The sequence below is a fragment of the Schistocerca nitens genome, chromosome 4 (assembly GCF_023898315.1).
Source record: "Schistocerca nitens isolate TAMUIC-IGC-003100 chromosome 4, iqSchNite1.1, whole genome shotgun sequence".
Lineage (NCBI taxonomy): Eukaryota > Metazoa > Arthropoda > Insecta > Orthoptera > Acrididae > Schistocerca > Schistocerca nitens.
In genome coordinates, this window is record NC_064617.1 from 861881934 (window position 1) to 861895475 (window position 13542).

Below are 13542 nucleotides of genomic sequence, written 5' to 3' on the forward strand. Positions count from 1 at the left end.
TTCGTGTTGTCATTTACTTTTCTTGTTGTCATTCTCTTATATGGATATTTTCTGCGTCGAAACTGCGAAGATTTCGTACGTAAGTTCTTTGTAAAATGGAAGTGATAACATCAAATTATTAACGTAAAAATACACATTTGCAGTATTCACACTCTAAGAAAAACAACAACGCAACACGGAGAAATTTTCCGAATGGGACGAAATTCGGTAGATGTAATCATTTGCTTGTCAGTACAGGCACACCACAGTTTCAGAAAAAAATGGCCGATATATTCGAAAGAAAGTGCTTCACAAACTGAGAAAGTCGTAGCGTGTTGGCCCATCTCTGGCCCTTATGCATGTAGTTATTGGGCTCGGCATTGATTGATAGAGTTGTTAGATGTCCTCCTGAGGGATATCGTGCCAAATTCTGCCCAACTGACGCATTAGATCGTCAAAATGCCGAGCTGGTTGGAGGGCCTTGTTCATAATGCTCCAAACATTCTCAATTGGAGAGACGTCCGTCGACCTCATTGGCCGAGGTGTGGTTTGTCAAGCATGAAGCAAAGCAGTATAAACTCTCGCCGTGTGCGGGTGGGCATTATCTTGTTGAAATGTAAGACCAAGATGGCTTGCCATGAATGGGAAGAAAACGGCACGTAGAATATCGTCGACGTACCGCTGTGCTGTAAGGGTGCCGCGGATGACAATAGAGGGGTCCTAGTGTGAAAAGACAAGGCACCAGACCGTCAGTCCTGATTTTCGTTATCTCTTGTATTTTCTGCTCATTTTCTAAGCTGTAAACATTGATTGAATTGATTTGATTTAACGTTTTGAGATTTTTTTTGAAGGATTGAATTCATCGACGGAATGTTCACCTTTTGTGAGCAAATGTTTGCCATTTTTTATCCTTTATGGGACCGTTTCAAAAATTATATGCTCTAGTAAATTTTCGAACCATGTTGTATGATGTCCTGCTGCTATTTCGAGTGAAGGCATTTTACGCCTATCTCCTCTTTCTGTCGGCTTGCAAGATCCCCTCGCTTCTAAACTGATACTGTTATTACTCAGCTTAGCCGCGAGTCCGTAGAGGGTGGTATATGTGACGTACAGTATGACTGGTCAGCATTTCCACCCGGAATTTGCGAGTGTAAATCGAACCTTCCTTGATCCATCCGCCTTGGTGGGTCGTGTCGTCGGATTTCCTCCTACTTGTGCGCGGTGCAGCTCTCGTAAATGTCGTCCCGTGCAGTTTATTCATTGGCACATTGGATGTCTCTGTCGGTGGAAGCTAATTATCTGAAAGTACTGTCGATCAACTTTGGGGTATCTATTTACTCGAAATTAACGTTCAGAATGCCTTAATATCACTTTTATTCCTATTAGATCAATAATGAAACACTCATGTCACAAACTACTCGTAACCGAGAGCATGGCTACCACCGAACAAGACAGGAAGAGCTCTTAACGCCGACTGCCGACTTTGGCGCGCAGTCCGTATCTCTTACTAGTTTCGTCACAGTTCGTGGATTTCCGATCAAGTTCGTAATTACTAAGATATGCATTTGTTAATGAACGGGTTGAATTTTAACGAGGCAAAATTATGATAAATAGCTTTATTATCCAGAGGCTCCTCCTAGTGTTCATGTTGTCATAAATGACTTTAATTATTAAATATAAATAAACAAAATCTGTGACTTTGCGCCAAGATGGCAGTACTTCCCGTCATGTATATTTCCCAGACTAAAGCTTGTTACTACTGTCCAGCGCCTAGCCCCACCCCATTACGCACGACATATGGTCGCTTCGTCACCCAGCCAGCCAGCGTGGGGAATGCTCTCCGATTCATGGCCAGTTACGGACTACAGCACTTCCTATCTATCGTGAATACATAAATGAGAGACAATAATTTATTAAAACTGGTTAAAATGTCTTCCTCACGTAAGAGGCACCTTACAGACTCTGCAAATGCTTTTGACTGAGTGGTGTAACTCGGCATAGTTTTCTCTAGCTACTTGAAGTTTCCCTTGCACGTTACTTTGTTCACACTGTTGCTTTACCGTCTGTCTTTCATCTACCAGACGCCAAATCCGGTATTGAACTCATCGCTTTGTCTGTGATCCTCTCCGGCGTCCAGTTTCCTCTTCAGCACATGTACTCACAGAATCCTTGAATTTAAACCATTGCGTTCAACGTTGTGACGTAGATCTTGAAGTGCCTGGAATCGGTTGTTAAGGCAGTGGTACGAGAAATGCGTTGGGCCGATACCCCTTAAGGTACGTTTACACGGACTCTAAAAATTACGTATTGCCGACAATATATCCTGACATTGGCGTCCGGCAAGACTGCGGCCACACAAATTGCAGCCACATATACAACAACACTACCGGCTATTGCTGCGCGGCAGAAGGTTTCCAGGCGAGATGTATTTGCATGGGGGCACAATACGGTCACAAAGTGAACGAACGCGAGCTGCTGGAAGTGAGTGCGGCTCTACTGCTTGTACATCACAAAGTTATCGAATTAGAATAAGAGAAATCGGGCATTGTGGACGAGTTCTTTTGGAAGTCAGCGGAGTGCTTCCGAGAATTTAACTCGTAAACTGATGCTGGATACACACCTTCTCCAGAATTTTACCAGAATGTCTAAACACGATTTCGAGTATCTTTTACAAACAATTGGTTCGAGAACGGCTAAAACCTAATCAAATTTGAGTGTATGCCAGTCACAACCCAACTCGGATATGCCTTCGGTTCTTAGGTATTGGTAATTCGTACTGAAGTTCAGTGTCCTTCTTTAAAGTTCGCTATTCATTAATAAGCCTCCCGGTACCAAAAGTATACAGTGCTTTGGAAGAAAGACTGAACGATTTGTTCATCAGCACACGGAAACGCAAGTTATAAATAACAAAATTCAGTTCTTGTAAGGCAAGTTGAAAAAGAAGGGAGGGGGAGAGAGGGTGATGTTTACACGAGCGTATTATAAACTCTTTCTCTAGAAAATATCTCTGCCGGCCGAAGTGGCCGCGCGGTTCTGGCGCTGCAGTCTGGAACCGCGAGACCGCTACGGTCGCAGGTTCGAATCCTGCCTCGGGCATGGATGTGTGTGATGTCCTTAGGTTAGTTAGGTTTAACTAGTTCTAAGTTCTAGGGGACTAATGACCTCAGCAGTTGAGTCCCATAGTGCTCAGAGCCATTTGAACCATTTTTTGAAAATATCTCTCCTTAATACCGCCTTTGAGTTGCTGCAGATGACGTGTCACTAATCTCATTCGTACTAAGATTACAGTACACCCGAGGTGCCTATTTGCTTTCACTGCCCTGAGTGGAGGGCATAAGTTCTAACAAATGTTCACCGACCTGCAATCTTCTATAGTTGTTGTCCCCTGCACAGAAAACAGCACTTTGGTCGTTTATCCGTAATCTTGGGGCTGTAATAAACATTTAGCGAGGAACAAATAGTTTAAAAATAATTAAATTTCCAATTAGTTTGTTTATACGGGGAGCCAGTCGCTTTTTATTAACAGAACACGAGGAACTGCACAATTACATTCCACTTTAAAGCCACAAAGAATTTCCATTTTTCAACAAATTAACGAAATACGTATTTCCGTAATTACTATCACACTGTTCTCAACTACATGTTCAAATAATCATACATTGCTAATAAAGTCTTCACTAACGCAGACCGCTGCGGACAACGTGTCTATCCTCCGAAACTGCCGAACTAGCTCTGATCTTACAGCCAAACCTCTTCTCCCGCCATCCAAGTTAAGCGCGATCCGAAGATCACCGAAGTTCTTCGTCTTCCTTTTTGTTTAGCAGTTGTTTGTTATTCTGCCGGCTATTAATACTTGTCAAGCAATGGAATGATCGTACGCTATTGAGCAGTGCTTTAATTTTGAAACGCAAGAAAATATGCTGCCTAATTTGTCTAATATTAATAACAGAAGATTATCATTTTGGCGCGCAACTTCCGAATGCAGCAGCCAATAGCGGAGAAGGACCATAGTTTAGGCGGTCGTTCTCACTATACCCGTACCGAACAAACCATCTGTCATCGGTACCTCACGCCACAGTGCATCATCTTCCCACTGCTGCCTTCTCAGCTGCTCAAGTAAGGACTTCTTGTAGCTGAATATGATGGCTGTCAAGCCAGAAATATTGTACCTGTTTCAGTATGAAGCTCAGAGCATGAAATATAACCCATGTCGATGAAGAATCACCTTCGCTTCCACTCTTCCTGTGTAACTTTTTTCTTTGCATTCGAAGACTTCGGAGTTTTTTGCATGCTTGATGAAGCGTGATTCCAAGCTCATTGGCAACAGCTTGCCAACTGCCCTTATTCAGCTTGAGATTTTTGTATACATCACTTTCGCCGCGGCATAGCTCTGGTCATATATGAAGCGCATTTATAAAATTTCTAGATCCCTCGTTCGTCCACTTCTTCATAGCTGTACACAATCACCTCACGACAACAAACAACTACAAAACTGTTGGCTATATATACGTGCTCTAACTTCCGAAAAAAAAGCTAAACGATGTTGCTGTCGCTCAGACACTCGACTGCAGCGCTGCCGGTGAGATAAGTAGGAATCAACGGAAAGAGCGAGAGTGAAGCCTTTGCGGTAAGGACAGCGAAAGATCGCACGGCAATACGAAATATTCTCCACCCTTGGTGGACAACATCGGCAACCCCTCGGCAGTACTTTGGGAACTACCTGCAATATCAGCAATATTTCTCGGCAGTACTCTAACATTGCCGTGTATTGTTGTTACATTGCAGCAGTGATGACGGTAAAGTCGTCGGCACATGGGACGAGGCAGCTTACGTTGACGTGCACTCAGACGTGATATCCCACGTCACGAGTCATTGCCGGCGACACACGGCACGAGCTGGTTGACTTGATTTTGCCCTCTTAGCGCTCTCCAGCGACGGCTGTCGGATTTATTTGGCTAGCAATCCGTACAGTTTCTTCACAAAAACGGATGAGCGTAGAATTCCTACCTTAGCTCTATTACAACGAACATTTCCTTTCCTGGCCGTATACTAGTCACGCTGTTCTCTCTATGGTATACATAAATAAAAATTTTAATGTCCATGAACGTGTAATAAGACAAAAATGGAGATACATGTCCTCTCAGGAAAGACATCAGCTTATAAAAGTTCACCAAATCAAACAAACTCACTTCTGACAGAGAGCGCATTCGTATTCAGGTGGCATCAAGTATTATTTCTATTAATTTGATATGAAACTCCGACAGTCTCTTGGAAAACGCGAAGGTGAACAAAAATTGGGTTTAGCGGAACACCTACCCGTGTCCAATCTACTGCTGCTTCTTTGTCACAGTGCCTCAACCAACTACGCCAAGTTGAAACACGCAACACGTATCTCCTTTCTTTGTATTTTATTGTCAGAAATGTTATTGGTTTTTAATTATGTAATAAATCATAATAAGAACGACATGTTTTCACCAATCTTAAATGGGTCGTTGCTTTAAAACGTTTTACTCTCATTACACACGAGCTATAACAGGAAATAACTAAATACGGAAATTCTTTAACCACGAATATGACTTTCCCAGAGACATTCAACATGCTGGAACTTGTTGTTGTTGTTGTTGTTGTTTATTGTGGTCTTCAGTCCAGAGACTGCTTTGATGCAGCTCTCCATGCTACACTATCTCGTGTAAGCTTCCTCATCTCCGAGTAACGACTGCACCCTACATCCTTTCGAACCTGCTTAGTGTATTCACTTCTTGGTCTCCCTCTACGATTTTTACCCTCCATGCTTCCATGCTTCCCTCCAATACGAAATTTATTTTCCCTTGATGCATCAGAAAGTGTTCTATCAACCGATCCCTTCTTGTAGTCAAGTTGCGCCACAAATTCCACTCCTCCCCGATTCTATTCATTACCTCATTAGTTACGTGATCTACCCATCTAATCTTCAGCATTCTTCTGTAGCGCCACATTTCGAAAGCTTCTACTCTCTTCTTGTCTAAACTATTTATCGTCCATGTTTCACTTCCACACATGGCTACATTCCATACAAATACTTTCAGAAAGGTCTCCCTGACACTTAAATCTATATTTGATGTTAACAAATTTCTTCAGAAACGCTTTCCTTGCCATTGGCAATATACATGTTATATCCCCTCTCTTTCGACCATCATCAGTTATTTTGCTACCCGAATAGCAAAACTCATCTACTACTTTAAGTGTGTCATTTCCTAATCTAATTGCCGGCCGCGGTGTCTCGCGGTTCTAGGCGCGCATTCCGGAACCGTGCGACTGCTACGGTCGCAGGTTCGAATCCTGCCTCGGGCATGGATGTGTGTGATGTCCTTAGGTTAGTTAGGTTTAAGTAGTTCTAAGTTCTAGGGGACTGATAACCACAGCAGTTGAGTCCCATAGTGCTCAGAGCCATTTGAACCTAATCTAATTCCCGCAACATCACCTGATTTAACTCGATTACATTCCATCATCCTCGTTTTGCTTTTGTTGATGTTCAGCTTATATCCTCCTTGCAAGACGCTATCTATTCCATTCGGCTGCTCTTCCAGGTCCTTTGCTGCCTCTGACAGAATCACAGTGTCATCGGCAAACCTCAAAGATTTTAATTCCTGCTCCAGATTTTTCGTTTGTTTCCTTTACTAGCTGGTGCTTAGAAACAGTATATATTCATAGGCTGTGCCAACGGCCATGCCGCAGCGGTAACTCCGGTTCCCGTCGCATCACCGAAGTTAAGCGCTGTCGGGCTGGGCTAGCACTTGGATGGGTGACCATCCGGTCTGCCGAGCGCTGTTGGCAAGCCGGGTGCACTCAGCCCTTGTGAGGCAAACCGAGGAGCTACTTGATAGAGAAGTAATGGCTCCGGTCTCGGAAACTGACATTCGGCCGGGAGAGCGGTGTGCTGACGACATGCCCCTCCATATCCGAATCCAGCGACGCCTATGGGCTGAGGATGCCACAGCGGCCGGTCAGTACGGTAGTCGGGCCTTCCAAGGCCTGTTCGGGCGGAGTTTAGTAAGTATTCATAGGCTGTAACGTGTAGCGTAAAATCCTCGAATATGGACTTCTGCTGAACGCGACAAGTACGGTATGGCGTCTAGCTTTCTGGTTCAAATGGTTCAAATGGCTCTGAGCACTGTGGGACTCAACTGCTGTGGTCATCAGTCCCCTAGAACTTAGAACTACTTAAACCTAACTAACCTAAGGACATCACACACATCCATGCCCGAGGCAGGATTCGAACCTGCGACCGTAGGAGTCGCACGGTTCCGGACTGCGCGCCTAGAACCGCGAGACCACCGCGGCCGGCTCTTGCTTTCTGCTTGTGACGTAGGGAGCGCTGTTGCTTCCCATTGGTTCTACTATACGTGGCACGTTGCCGAAACATCGCAGACTTATTTTGTGTTTTACGTGACGAAATGGCTTCTGAACCAGAAAAAGCAGGAAGTGACGTCACGAAAGTCGTTGAGCACCACGTCAACGTTAGCTAACTCGTCCCGTGTGCCGACGGCATAACTCTATTCCAGGTAAATATCGACGTAAAATACGGCGCACGTAAAACCACATTTAGTGAGTTAACTTACAGGAGTAATAGGATGGTTACTTAGGTATACCCCAGCTCATAGCGGTAGTCGCGGTGTTCGGACACGCCCGGGAAATTGGCCTCGGCTGCAGTGGATTTGCTGTAGAGGCATCGCCGTCAGTGGACGCCATATGGCGTCGGGGAATGCTTGCGGCCGGTGGTGGAGAGGTGCGTCCACGCCGCCGCCGCCGCCTCCGTGGAACCGGTTCTGGCGGTGCGGGCACACCGGGCCAAAAGCGCTGCGACCTCCCAGGTACTCTCGGCCCGCTCCTCTGTACCGCACCATACTGTACCGTCCCGTACCGTGTATAACCTTCCCTCACTCGCGAGCTCTGCGCTGCGCTACAACGCCCTCACCCAAGCAAAGGAGAACAAGAAAGTCGCGCCACTTTCGGAAAGTTTGTCAGCGACAATCCCGAAATAACGCACCAAAACGGCGACGGTTGAGAATGTATTGCTGTTTCTGCTGATTCATTAATACCGCTTCCAAAGAAGGCATCTGGTGAGATGTACGAATATTGCCGAACTGCCAGTTTAACTACTAATTAATGATAAATACTGCCGTGAATTATTTACAGAAGAATGGAACGCAGGTGGAAGCAGATCTCGGGCAATGCCAGTTTCAGTTTCGGTGAAATGTAGGAAAACGCGAGGCCATAGCGACCGTACGACGCGTCTCAGGATATAAACTAAAAAAATGCAAAAGTATGTTTATAGCTTTCGTAGCTTTACAGACACGTATTGACAATGTTGACTGGAAAACAATCACTGAAATAGTGAAGATAAAAGGTCAAAATATAGGGAGCGCTAGGTTATCTACATCTTACACAGAAACAAGACTGCATTTACACTGAATAGCCAAAGAAACTGGTAAACCTGGCTAATATCGAGTAAGGTCCCCCGCGAGCACGCTGGACTGCCGCAACACGACGTGGCGTGGACTCGACTAGTGTCTCAAGTAGTGCTGGATGGAACTGACACCATGATGCTGCAGGGCTGTCCATAAATCCGTAAGACTACGACCGAGATGTGCTCAATAATGTTCATGTCTGGGGAGTTTGGTGGCCAGCGGAACTGTTTAAAGCCAGAAGAGTGTTCCTGGGGCCACTCTGTAGCAATTCTGGACGTGTGGGGTGTCGCATTGTCGTGCTGCAATTGCCCGAGTCCGTCGGAATGCACAATGGACATGAATGGATGCAGGTGATCAGACAGGATGCTTACGTACGTGTCACCTGTCAGAGTCGTGTCTAGGCGTATCAGGATTCCCATATCACTGCAACTGCTCACGCCACACACCATTACAGAGCCTCCACCAGCTTGAACAGCCCCGTGCTCACATACAGGGTCCATGCATTCACGAGGTTGTCTCTGTACCCGTACGCGTCCATCCGCTCGATATAATTTGAAACGAGACTCGTCCGACCAGGCAATATGTATGTGTCCAGTCATCAAGAGTCCAATGTCGGTGCTGACGGGCCCAGGCGAGGCGTAAAGTTTTGTGTCGTGCAGTCATCATGGGTACACGAGCGGGCATTCGGCTCCGAAAGCCCATATCGATGATGTTTCGCTGACACTTGTTGATGGCCTAGCACTGAAATCTGCAGGAATTTGCAGAAGGGTTGCACTTCTGTCACGTTAAACGATTCTCTTCAGTCGTAGTTGGTCCCGTTCTTGCAGGATCTTTTCCCGGCCGCAGCGATGTCGGATATTTGATGTTTTACCGGATTCCTGATATTCACGGTACGCTCGTGAATAGGTCATGCGGGAAAATCCCCACTTCATCGCTACCTCGGAAATGCTGTGACCCATCGCTCGTGCGCCGATTTCAACACCACGTTCAGACTCACTTAAATCTTGAAAACTGCCATTGTAGCATGAGTAACCGATCTAAGAACTGCGCCAAACACTTGTTATCTTATATAGGCGTTGTCGAGCGCAGCGCCGTATTCTGCCTGTTTATATGTATCTGTATTTGAATACGCATGCGTATACCAGTTTCTTTGGCGCTTCAGTGGAAAAGAGTCGAAGGGCATGGAACTGAAGCAGTAGTTGCGCTGGGAATGAGACAGTTGTATCTCTCCCAAATGTTATTCGGTATTAAGATTGAGGAAGTAGTAAAAGTAACCAATAAAAAATTTGGAAAGAGAATTAAAAATCAGGGAAAAGAAACAAACATTGTAATTCTGTCAGAGACTGCTAAACACCACAAAGAACTCTTGAACGGGATGGATAGTGTCTTGAAAAGAGGTTATAAGGTGAATATCGACCAAAATAAAAGAAGTATAATGGATAATTAAATCAGGCGATGCCGAGGTAATTAGATAGCGAGATGAGTAGTAAAGGAGTTTTGCTATTTGGGCAGCAAAATAACTGACGACAACCGATGTAGAGAGGATATAAAATGAAACCAGGTAATAGCAAGAAAAACGTTCTGAATAATAGGAATTTGTTAACATCGAATATAACTTTAAGAGGAAGTCGTCGTCTTCTAAGGTTGTAAATAAACTCGAGATGATCAGAGTGCTGGAGTGGAGGCTGTAAACATTGCAGGACGCTGAAACATCGTAGGTATGTTCATCAATCAGTGCGCTCGCTAAGTAAGCTGAAAAATAATAGTACTACTGTCTACCAACAGGTGAAAAATATGGCACTGTAAACAGTCAAAATGTCAATTGTTTCCTATTTTGACGTCAATATACTGTTTGTCGCTTGGTGACGCGTGTTCATTTCTTTCGGGAAGTGACTTGGTGTAAAGAATCAACAAGATTGAAGTTTTCCACACGAAATGCAATGGCTGTTGAGAAGAAAGACCGTGCACTATTAGGAACGTTGTTTTATCATAACGGCAGCAATAGCAGCACTACATCGCGGGAATATCGGCGACAGAAACTACTGCGCAGAGGCCCCGTGTCAAGAAATGAGCTAAAGAATATGATCAGGAAAGTTTGAGGAATAGGTGAATTAGGTGGTGCAGCAGGGAGGGGAGGCGGCCCATTCCCATGGCAGTTGTTGAAGGAGTTGTAGCATCAGCCGACCGCACGGCACACGCCTCAAATTCTGCAGCCAGTGCTCGAGTTGTAACACGGGAATTCTCTCTCCCTTGGGCAACAATTCAAAAGGTTTCATGGCGCATTTTACACTGGTAGCCATAGAAGATGCAGAACGTGCACCAAATGAAGACCTAAGATAGGCTACAATACCTTGACTTTGCCCTTCGTTTTAGGGCACGCATGAAAATGGATGACTTGTGCCCAGAGAATAGTCTTTGTACGGACGAGACACACACAAGTCTTCACGGTGCCGTGTATACAAACAGCTGTTGCATGTGGGGTTACACTTAGCTACATGTTGTCCGGGAATATCCACAGCACTCAACTTATGTGAATGTGTTGTACGGTTTAACAAGCTCCTTTATTCTCGGGACATTTCTCTTCGAGGAGATGACACCTAGCGGACCTGCTAGGTGTGCAGTGACATCTGCATGTTATGAGGACCTGGTTGCGCAACACGTGATTCCAGCTTTGCAAGAAGGCAAATGTGTCCACACCACTAGTTTCGTGCAAGATCGGGCGACGCCACACGTCTCTTGTCAGATCGTAGACTTGCTTTGAGAAACCTTTGGTAACGACCGAATAATCTCTGCCCAGTTTCAAGAAGTGTGCCCTTCCAAATCTCCCGACTTAAATCCATGTGACTTCTGGTTGTTTGGACATCCGAAATATCGTGTCTATCAGGCATGTATCCGGACTCTTCCTGATCTGAAGAATAGCATACAACGACATATAGCTCTAATGACATCGGATATGCCGCAACAACTCTCGACCATGCCGTATTACGGATGCATGTTGCTTAGGCGGAAGACCATGTTGAGCGTATGTTGTAACTTGTTACCACATCCTAATAAAGAGTCAGAACCACAATTACCATGTGTTTCACCGTTTTTTACCGTTTTCCTGTATCCACGCAACATTGATTGCTTACAGTAGCAAATTTTCAACTGGTGACACAAAGTGGTGCTATTACCTTTTAAGCTTACTCAGAGTCCTACGATGACAGTCCGAACTCCAGCACACAGAACACCGTTACCGAGCGAGATGGCGCAGTGGTTAGCACACTGGACTCGCATTCGGGGGGACGACGGTTCAATCCCGCGTCCGGCCATCCTGATTTAGGTTTTTCGTGATTTCCCTAAATCACTCCAGGCAAATGCCGAGATGGTTCCTTTGAAAGGGCACGGCCGACTTCCTTCCTCGTCCTTCCCTAATCCGATGAGACCGATGACCTCGCAGTTTGGTCTCTTCCCCCAAACGACCCAACCCCAACTCGGAACACCGTCAGTTTAATTATAACCATCTGCTGTTTGTCTGAAGTGTTGCCGTGTACGAAATTAAAACGTGGACAGTGAGCAGTTCAGAGAAAAAAATATTACAAGCTTTTGAAACGTGGTGCTACAGAAGAATATTCCGCTAGTTCACCGATTAATGAAGATGCCAGACCGCACTGCAGAATACCAAAGCTTATGTTGGTAGACCGAGTAACAAATCAGGTGGTACTGGATCGAATTGGTGATAAAATAAATTTATAACACAACTTGACTTAAAGAAGGTATTGGTTGGTAATACACATGAGGCAGCGAATAATGCTCAATTTAGTGATGGAAGAAAGTGAGTGGGGGTTAAAAATTTAGAGCGAGACCAAGGCTTGAATACAGTAAGCAGACTAAAACTGATTAAGTTGCAGTTTTTTATGCGGAGATATGCAAGCTACCATCACCACATAAAACTGCAGAAAATACATATGCCAAGGCGAGGTTCATTGGTAGAATCTTAAGGAGAAGTTAGTTAGTCTATAGAAGAAGGGGTTTACAAAAAACTTGCAAAATCAATTATTTAGTATTGCTCATCGATCTGAGACCCTTACCAGACTGATTTAAACTTTGGAAACTTGTGATAATTGCCTGTGGGATCTAACTGCTGAGGTCATCGGTCCCTAGCCGTAGGCTTACACACTACATAAACCATAAACTAACTTACGGTAAGAGCAACACACATACACACCGAGGGAGGACTCGAACCTCCGACGGGAGGGGGGGGGGGGGGGGGGGAGGGCGTTGACCGCGCGGCTAGATTGGTTTACTGAAAGATACAAAGAGAGCGATGAGTTTCGTCATAGGGTAGTTTAGTGGGCGCAAAACGGCTACGGAAATACTAAACAGACGCTACAGCTGAGGAGTTGTGTAAGACAGTGAAATTCACTGTTTCCATTCCGAGAACGTACGTTCCAAGAAGAGTTGGGACGTTCGTGGTCTTAGATCCAACAAGGAGGAAATACGGCTGCTCTTGGAATCGCAGCGTTCACTTGTTCTCTGCCTCGAGGGAACAAAATTGCGTCCTCACGACCGCTTTGACCTCTCACATTTCTTTCCAGTCCGCTTTGACCCCCCCACCCACCCAAGGACGGCATTCACGCTACTCAACCGGAATGACGTTGATTGTCAAACCATCTCACTGAACACCCGCATTTTCTTTCCTCGCTTCGCCTTTTCTCTTTGTACCATCTACATCCTTCTGTCATTCGGTGTCACCAGGGCAAACTTCCTCCAGTTTATTGGTCAGCTCCCTCACCCACTTGTGCTGTTCGGTGACTTTAATGCGCACCATGCCCTTTGAGGCTCTCCCAGAGCCTATAAAGAGTTGCCCTTTTGTCTGACCTTCTCAATCAACTCAGCCTCGTCTACCTTAACACTGAAGCACCCACGTTCCTTTCAGATTCCACGTAGACATATTCCCATTATAACCTCTCGTTCTGCACTGCCCAGCTTGCTTGCCCTCTCGAGTGGTCCGTTCTCTCTGCCACGTACTCGAGCAGTCATTTCGCGTGTGCTATCCGTTTGCTGACTCCTATCCCACCTATGTGCCAGACCCAAATGGCAGCTTTCTAAGGCCGACTGGAGGCTTTTCTCCTCC

The 13542-nt window shown here is 45.4% G+C and overlaps 1 protein-coding gene and 1 pseudogene across 4 annotated transcripts in view; both read left to right on the plus strand.

The window, feature by feature from the left end:
• LOC126253317 (tyrosine-protein phosphatase 10D) overlaps positions 1–13542 on the plus strand; it is a 340420-nt gene that overhangs the window by 147647 nt on the left and 179231 nt on the right. The window lies entirely within an intron of this gene.
• LOC126254108 (5S ribosomal RNA) lies at positions 6675–6792 on the plus strand (annotated as a pseudogene).